General features: G+C 38.3%; 1 pseudogene; it reads right to left on the bottom strand.

Moving 5' to 3' along the window:
• Window positions 1-5,908: 5,908 nt before the first annotated feature.
• Window positions 5,909-9,453, bottom strand: LOC112640672 (aldehyde dehydrogenase, mitochondrial-like; annotated as a pseudogene).
• Between the last annotated feature and the right edge of the window lie 109 nt (window positions 9,454-9,562).

The following is a 9,562-nucleotide window of genomic DNA, read 5'->3' on the forward strand; positions in this document are numbered from 1 at the left end:
TCCCAGGACCTTGAGATCACCACCTGAACTGAAGGCAGATGCTCAACCACTGAGTGCCTAGGCATCCTATTTTCTTTACTATTACTTTTACTATTTTTGCTGTTATCTCCTACAATTTTGATTAAACATTTGCTAAATCTTTTTTTGCTGAATCCTTCATATTAAAAATATCTTTTATATGTCTAGCTTTGATAGAGACTACAATGCAATTTCTGAATAATCAATCCTATTCTATTTTCTAGTTCACCTGTTTTCCAGTCTATTGTATCCAGTCTGCTATAATCAATCTGCTTCAAAGTAAATCCACTGAGATTTACACTTTATTTATTGTATTTTTAACTTAAAAAGTTATACTCCTCCTGTTTCATATATTCTGTTATATTTTCCCATATTCTGTAGGCATTTTAAAGTTTATAATTTATGTTTTGAATGTGGTAAGCAGTTATTTTAAAATCTGTAACTGGTAACTTCAATATCTGAAATTTGTGCTATTTATTGTTTTTGCTGTTTCTCACTCATATTGCCATGTTTATTGTGTGTCTTTTTATCTTTGGCTAATAACGGGTAAATAACCTTGAAAAAATTAGCTTTGAGATATCCTTAAGATCTGAGATATAAGTTCCGTCCACTTTGCTTTATTACTTACTATCTCCTGGTCCTTGTAGTTATCACTAGTCAGGAACCACCCCAAAGTAGCTCTACAGCCTGGATCTAAGCTATGGTTCACTCAGGTGTAAACTTGAGTGAGGCCCAACTGTGGGCCCTACTTCTTATGCCCAATTTTGTTTACCTAATTCTTGTACTCTGCTTTTGCCATAGAAAAAGTTTAATAAATTACCTTTCTGTTGTAGTTTTGTTAGAATTTTTTATTAGAAGTGTGTTTTGTTCTTTGGTGTTTTTTTTTTTTATGTGAGATGATGGATGTGTCAATTTTTTTGATCTTAGTAACTATTCCATAATATATATGTATATCAAATTATAATGTACACCTCAAATATATACAATTATATCTGCCAACTATTCTCCAATAAAAGGTATCAGTAGGAATTTTACCAGTAGCAATTTAGATAATTTCACTGCTTAATTTTTATTAGGAGTATTTTTTAATTTTTTCAAATACTTTTTTTACTTTGAAATAACTATATATTTTCTTTTTTAATTTCTTTTTTAAATATGAAGTAAATTATATTTATTGATTTTCTAAATGACATGCATTTATTTAATTCCTGAGATAAAATTATTTGAGCACAAAATATCTTTTCTATATGTTGCTGGATTGTTAGTATTTTGTTTAGGATTTTTGCATCTATGTTCATGAATAAGATTGAGCTCTAATTTTTCTCTCTCATATTGTTCCTGTCAAGTATATGTATCAAAGTAATTCTACTCTCTTATTTTCATTGCCCCTTAGCCAATCTAATTTTTTTCACAGCACATGTCACTTCATAATATGCTATGGAGCTTAATTGTATACTACATCTATTTTTAATGTTAACCTCTTTCCAGAAAAATGTAAGCTATTTGAATGCAGGGATTTTTTTAAGGATTTTATTTATTTATTCATGAGACACACACAGAGAGAGGTAGAGACATAGGCAGAGAGAGAAGCAGGCTTGCAGGAAGCCTGATGTGGGATTTGATCCTGGAGTCCCGAGATCATGCCCTGGGCTGGAAGCAGGCACTCAACCTCTGAGCTACCCAAGTGTCCCTGAATGCAGGAATTTTTGTTACATGCATATATCTCAAGCACCCAAGTTCCTAGCATATCATATGCTTTCAATAATATTTTATGTGGTGATCATTTCACAATATATACATATATCAAACCAGTACTTTGTATACCTTAAACTTGTATAATATCATATGTCAATATAGCTCAATAAAATTGGAAAAATATCTTAAATAAATGATATTATTTGGTCAATTTTCACAAGTGTCCCATGACCACTTGAAATGTGTGTGTGTGTGTGTGTGTGTGTGTGTGTGTGTGTGTATGTATCAATTTGTTGTAACATATTTTCACTTTCACAATCTGGTTAAACAATCTCTGAAAGGATGTTTCCTTCTCATCTGATGTTAGAGCTTGAAGTCTGCAGGGCAGACAGTTGGGAAGGAAAGATGGAAGTAAAGTGGGAGGTAGCAGGGACAAGCTAAACATGAGCTGGAACTTACATGGACAGACTGGAACCCATGTCAGTTCTCACTACTCCAGGCATAATACTGTAGTGTCCTGTAGGAAAAACTAGTGCTGTTTGTTCTGAAGCTTAACATTTACCTGGCTCAAGAGTTGAAGAAGCTGAAGGAGGATCCAGTGGAAGGTGAGAGCTGCTGGACTGGCTGCTGTCAATACCAATAATGAGGTGAACTAGCAAATGTGTAACATTTGGTGAGTCTGCTCTGAACTTTTCAGTGCAAAAACAATATGACTGATGCTTCTCCATCATCTTCCAAACCTCATGCAAAAATGTGTCTTGTGGGGACATGTGGGTGGCTTAGTGGTTGAGCATCTGCCTTTGGCTCAGGTCATGATTCAGGGGTCCTGGGATCCAGTCCTGCATTGGGCTCCCCACAGGGAGCCTGCTTCTCCCTCTGCCTATGTCTCTGCCTCTCTCTTTGTGTGTCTCATGAATAAATAAATAAATCTTTAAAAAAAATTTCTCTTGTGTCCCACTCTAACCAGAAACACACAGGACCAGAACTGTAGGATGTAGTTTAGCTTAGACTGTTTTGAACACAATTTTAGCAGGATTATACAAATTCAAAGTTTTATATTTTCATGTGTTGAAAGTTTTATCATTATAAAGTGACTGTCTTCATTTCTATAAATGGCTGTTTGCCTTGAGGTGTATTTAATCTAGTCTGACCAGCTTTCTCTTGCTTAGTGCTTACCAGATACAAGATCAAGAATAAAAGATTGCTGCCATCCCAGGAACCCCTGTGTATTCCTTCACAATCAAAACTGGCTCCCTTCTTCCACAGGCATCCACTACCTTGACTTTATAAGAGTAATTTTTTCCTTTCGTTTTCTCTTAAATCTTATAATGTGTTGACTTTCGTTGATTTTTAATGTTAAACAATCCATATTCCTATGATAAATTCATTTTGGTTATGATATATTTTCATTTTTTCAGTATTCAATTATCTACTTGCTTCCTTAATAATACTTTATGAAGAATCATAGCACTATGTTTTTTTTTAATCACACCTTTTAAAAAATGTTATATTAATTTCTGGTGTAAACCATAGTGATTTGGCAATTCTATGAATCACAAAAGCTCACCGCAATAAGTGTGGTTACCATCTGTCATTATGCAATGTTATTACAATGAACGAATAAAGAAGATATGGTATATACCTACACTGGAATATTACTCAACCATAAAAAAATAATGAGATCTTGCCACTTGCAACAACATGGTTGGATCTAGAGAGTATGATGCTAAGCAAATTAAGTCAGAGAAAAAAATACCAGTATGATTTCAGTCATATGTGGAATTTAAGAAACAAAACAAAGGAACAAAGAAAAAAAAGAGGTAAACCAAAAAACAGACTGTTAATTATAGGGAACAAACTAATGGTTACCAGAGGAGCAGTGGGTGGGGAAATGTATTAAACAGGGGATGGAGATTAAGAAGGGCACTTGTGATGAGCGCTGGGTATTGTATGGAATTATTGAATCACTATATTGCACACCTGAAAATAATATTATGCTATGTTAACTAATTGGAATTTAAATAAAAACTTTTAAAAATGGGTAAGTCACAAGGATCAAAAGTATAGCATGGGGAATATAGTCAATAATATTATAATAACATATACGTTCATTTTTATATACTTCTCAATTTTGTCATCTTTTATAGGATTTTTGTATCTATTTTTGTAAGATTGACCTAAAGTTTTCTTCTGTTAACTTTTCTTTGTTCAGTTTTAGTATCAAATTTATGCTAATCTCACAATTGAGTTGTCCTATTTTATCTTCTATTGTTTATTTTATTTAGATTTTTATTTATTTATTTATTCATTAGAGACCCACAGAAAGAGGCAGAGACCTAGGCAGAGGGAGAAGCAGGCTAGGGAGAAGCAGGATCCACAGGCATCCACTACCTTGGAGCTCGATGTGGGACTCGATTCTGGACTCAGGATCACACTGTGAGCCAAAGGGATATGCTTTACCGCTAAGCTACCCAGGTGTCCCTCCTCTACTATTCTTTAGAAGAATTTGTATAAAATTGGAATAATTTCTTCCTTGAATGTTTGGTGAAACTTAACAGGGAAGTCATTTTTGCCTGATTTGTTCAAGATAGATTTTTGAGCACTGACTCAATTATAAGTGAATTTATAAATTATAAGATTATATGTGTCTGGGTTTTCAAATGCTTTTTGAAAAGATTTTATTTCTTTATTCATGAGAGACACAGAGAGAAAGGCAGAGACACAGGCAAAGGGAGAAGCAGGCTCCATGCAGAGAGCCTGGTGGGGGACTCGATCCCGGGACTGCAGGATCACGCCCTGGGCTGAAGGCAAATGCTCAACCACTGAGCCACCAGGTGTCCCTCTTGAATACATTTTTTAAAAAAATGTATTAATTAATCTTACCTAGATATTCAGACTAATTGGTATAATTTGGTCATAACATTTTTCTATAGTAGTCATTAGAGTTGTTTGCCAAATTTATCTTCTTTAATCTGCTTGACACATGGTACAATTGTATTTCCTGACTCTTTTGTGGTTGGATGGGGCCATGTGACTAGTTTAATTCAATGAGTTATGAGTTAAAGTGATATCTATTGATTATAGGCTAGAGCATATAATTACTGCAAGAGCCTTCAGAGCTCCCCCTTTTCTCTGGAACTATGTTTTCTATTAGCCAGCGTATCTGAGTGACTTCATTGAGGAAAGGCCCTCTCCCAATAATAGACATGTAACAAAAGTAAAAATATACCTTTGTTGTTTTCTGTTACTGCATCATTTTCTAGGTTACTCTGATAGATTATGCTCTTATTATCTGTTTAATGTCATTGTAGCATCTGCAATGATGTCCCTGTTTCAATTCCTTCACTCTCCCACCCTTCTACCTCCTAGTCTCACCGCCAGAGGCTTGTCAATTTTAGAGAGGTAAACACCCACTGCTTGTCACAGTAGACCTGATATTATCATGGGTTCATTCAGAAAGTGTGCATTTTGCTTCTGCCAAAGCCTGAAATAACTTCTTGTTTGGGACTACTTAAAGCTAAATTTTAGTTTGAGAGTTTGCTGATGACTCAGACAGTATAAATTTGTACTTTACATCAACATAATGACCAAATTATGGATTCAAGGACATTGCCTTCCTCAGCTAAATTGCCAAGTTGCAGACAGATTTTCATGTAATCTTTGGTGAAAGTGAATGGAATTTCTAATTTACTCTTCTACTAAGGTATAGCACTTTGGTGCCTCTGACTTCAAAGAGGTAAGATCTCTGTTTAGACTCTCTGCCTTAGGCCTTGAAATTTGCTATGTATCCCATGTGCCATGAAAACTGAAATTCAAGTTCACCTACTTTGGCAAATGCACTCAAATTCCTCTTGCCTCTCTGGTTCCCATCATCACAAAGTCTCTGGCTTGAGTATTCCTTGTTTTCATTCCAGTTCAACAACGTTCTTAATAAAATGTTTTAAAACTTTTATCTAGCACTTTTAGTTGTCTATAGTGAAAGTTTAGTCTGATAATACTGTCTATCTTATCAGAATTAGAAATTTCCTTTTTCTGTCTGAGTCAATTTGGATGGTTCCTATTATTTTAGAAAAATGTTTATAGCAACTACATTTTCTTTTCAAAGTGATTGACCTAGAGTTATTTTTATCATATAAGTTTCATGGATCTTAAAATCTGAACTGTATTGTGGCCATGGCACAATCTTTATAGTTATTTTTTTTTAACATCAGTATTGTTTTTAATGAGTTTTAGTCCAGAATACAAAGGAAGGCACTAGTTGTTGCCCCAGCTTGTTAGTACAAGGATAAACAATCGCTTTTTGTTCCCCCACAAGGGCAAGTTACAGAAGAATACCAGATGGACAAGATAAGACATTTGAATCTAGTTTTGAAAAATCAGCCTGAAACCCAGCAGTAGTACCGTTGCAGGGTAAAAGGCTCTCCCCATACTCTTTGCCCCGCACCCACCCCCATTTACCAATTCAAAATCTGGGACTTTCTTGATCAAGAGATTCTATGAGTGAATTTCTCTCTTGAGACTTTTCGTGTGCAAGCGTCATTTTTCTTGGTTTTGCTGCTGATGTCCTTGACCTCAGTCGCTGGATGAGTGAGGGAGCTGGTGGAGTTCTTTAGGAGTTCTTCTGAGGCACTTTGATCATGACAGTTTTCACTTCTGTGTATGCCTGCAACCATACTCTCCCAGCTCCTGGCCACTCCCAGACATCTTGTAGCCACCGAATGGTGACTGGGCCCCAAATACATCATAGCAGTTGATCCACACAGTGCCAGCCTGGAGGGCTTGGGACAGATAATTGGCTTTGTCCAAGTCCTTGGTGAAGACAGCTGCAGCCAGCCCATACTTGGAATTATTGGCTCTCCCAATAACTTACTCTATGGTCTTGAACTTCAGGATCTGCATCACTGGCCCAAAGATCTCCTCCTTGGCGATAGTCACGCTGTCTTGCACATCTCCAAACACGGTGGTCTGGATAAAGTAGCCTCCGTCAGCAGCTGCCCCTCCACCACACAATAGTTTCGCCCCCTCCTCCTTCCCAGATTTGATATAACCAAGGATCTTCTTAAACTGAGTTTCATCCACCTGCGGCCCCTGCTCAGTCTGGTTGTCAAAGGGGTTCCCAACTACATGCGACTTGGCCCTGGCAACACTCGGCTCCACAAGCTCAGCGTAAACATCTTCTTGCACAAAGGCCCGGGAACTGTCACAGCAGCACTGGCCCTGGTTGAAGAACAGGGCAAAGTGGGCCTGCTCCACTGCCCAGTTCATGTCTGTATCTGACATGATGATATTGGGCGCTCTTTCCTCCCAGCTCCAGGGTCACTCTCTTGAGGTTACTGTTCCCTGCAGCAACCTGGACTAGGTGGCCAACCTCGATGGAGTCTGTGAAGGCCACTTTGTCCACATCCTCATGGGAGGCGATGGCAGCCCAAGCTGTGGGGCCAAATGCAGGAATGCTATTGACCACGCCAGGAGGAAAGCCAGCCTCCTTAATCACGTTGGCCACATAGAGGGCGGTGAGTGGAGTCTGCTCAGCTACCTTCATCACAATCACATTTCTGTCGCCAGGGTTGGGCCCAGTTTCCAGGCTTTCATCAGGAGGGGGAAGTTCCATGGAATGATCTGCCCGCACACCCTGACAGGTTTGTGGCGGGTATAACTGGAAAAGTGCCCATCGATAGGAATGGTTTTCCCATGGTACTTATCAGCCCAGCCAGCATAGTGACGAGGCATCTGAGGACGGTGTCCAGATCCACCAGGTAGGAGGTGACAGGGCTGGCCGTTACCCAGGGTCTCCGAGGCTGCCAGGTAGGTCCAGTCTTGCTCAGTCAGATCCGCCAGGCGGTTCAGATGCGTCCATGCGACGCCGGGTGACCCCACAGGAAGGCAGCCCGGGCAGCCTCTACTGCCTTGTCCACATCTTCCTTGTATCCTTCAGCTACCTGACAGAGGACTTCTCCAGTGGATGGATTGATGGTGGGGAATGTTTTCTTGCTGACAGCATCGTGCCACTCATTGTCTATGAAGATCTGGTTGTAGAAGACTTCAGGCTGCTGGTTGGGGCCCAGGCGGGGCAAGCCTGCAGGATGAAGCACCAAAGCCATGTGCTGGGCCTATTGTTATTTTTTACCTTTTTTTTTGTTTGTTTTTCTAACTTGATCAGGCCAATGAGTAATAGAGACAAATAAATAGCAATTAAAATAAAGTGTAATAAGACCTGTAAAAGTTTCTATGAGTGTATTATGGAGGTACTCACAAAAGACATTTTGTCAAGATTTAAATGGGGAGATGTGTGTAAAGTTCTTAGCACACTATCTCATACTTGTAAAGACTTCAATAGATGTTAAACTTAGTAGTACTAAGGAAACCTTCCTTACGGCAAAGGTAAGAATTATCAGACAAAGGGATCATTCGATGAATGGGAAAAATAAGTTCATATAGATAAAGCTTAGAGCAACTAAATAAACTTAAATAAAACTGAGGGATAGAATAAAAGAATAGGAACAGCAAAAGGTGAAGCTGGAGAGCTAAGAGTGGGACATATCTTGTAGGTCCTGAGAGACATAATAAGGAATCTGAATTTTATCCGAAGAGAAATACAGTGTCGAAAGATTTCAAGCAGGAAAATATTTATATTTATGTTTTAGAAATATTATTTTGGCTGCTATATGGAGAATGTCTTAGATGGGGCCAGTGATGGATACTAGGAGAACAGATAGTGGATTATTGAAGGAATACAGGCAAGAAATGAAATGGGAAGAATGGGTGAATTTAACATCTGGTATGTGAATCCTTAGAACTTTATAACTGACTGGATGTTGGGAGTGAAGGACAGACTAGAGTTAAGGACAAAGCTCAGGCTTCTGGCTGGGACACCTGGGTGGGTGGTAGGATCATCTACTGATATGAGGATCAAAGAAAAGGAACAGGTTTGGAAGATACAATAAGTTTTTTTGTTGTTGTTGTTCACGTTGAATGTGGGATACTTTTGATACTTATATGCAAAAAATATATATATATCCTCTGTTCCTTGTTTCCCTCAGGAAAGTGCAAAATATGTAGGTTTCCCTATAACTACCACTAAAATGACCGATTTTCCTTAAAGTGAGGTGGGAGATCCTACACAAAATTTCAAGAACAAAATCCAATTCTTCTGTCCTTTTCTCTGCCTTCTCTACATTTGGTTCTGTATTAGATATGTTCTGATTTTATCCCTTATAACATATGGTTATCAGATGATGTAATTTAGCTTATAGACAATCCAATTAAGCTTTCCGTGGCCCAAAAGACATGTGGTTGGCAACCTCTAAGATTGGTCCCCAATGATATTCACTCCCTGGTATTCACACACAGTATAGTCCTTTGTCCTCGATTGTGGGTTGAACTTTTTGACTTCCTTCTAGGGAACACAATATGGCAGAATTGATGAGATGGCACTTCTGAGTTGGATTATAAAAGGATTGTGGCTTGTTTGGGGTGCTGTGTTTCATGTTCTCTCTTGGGTGTTTTGTAATGGGCGAAAACAACTGATATCATAATAGGGCAGCCCTGTGGAAAGTTGCATGTGGCAAAGAACTGAGGCCTACCAAGAGCTATGTGAAAGATCTTTAAAGTAGATCCTTTTCCAGTTGAGTCTTCAGATAAATGCAGCCCTGTCTGACATATTGATTGTTGTCATATGAGAGACTATGAACCAGAATCACTCAGCTAAGCTGCTCCCAGATTCATCACTCAGAGAAAATATGAGATAATAAATGTATGTTCTTAGCCACTAAGTTTTGGAATTATTTGTTATGCAACAATGTATAATTAATATACCTGCCTTGCTGGCAGGGCAACCAGTTTGAGTCAC

This window comes from Canis lupus, chromosome 6 (assembly GCF_003254725.2).
Source record: "Canis lupus dingo isolate Sandy chromosome 6, ASM325472v2, whole genome shotgun sequence".
In the NCBI taxonomy this organism is placed as follows: Eukaryota; Metazoa; Chordata; class Mammalia; order Carnivora; family Canidae; genus Canis; species Canis lupus.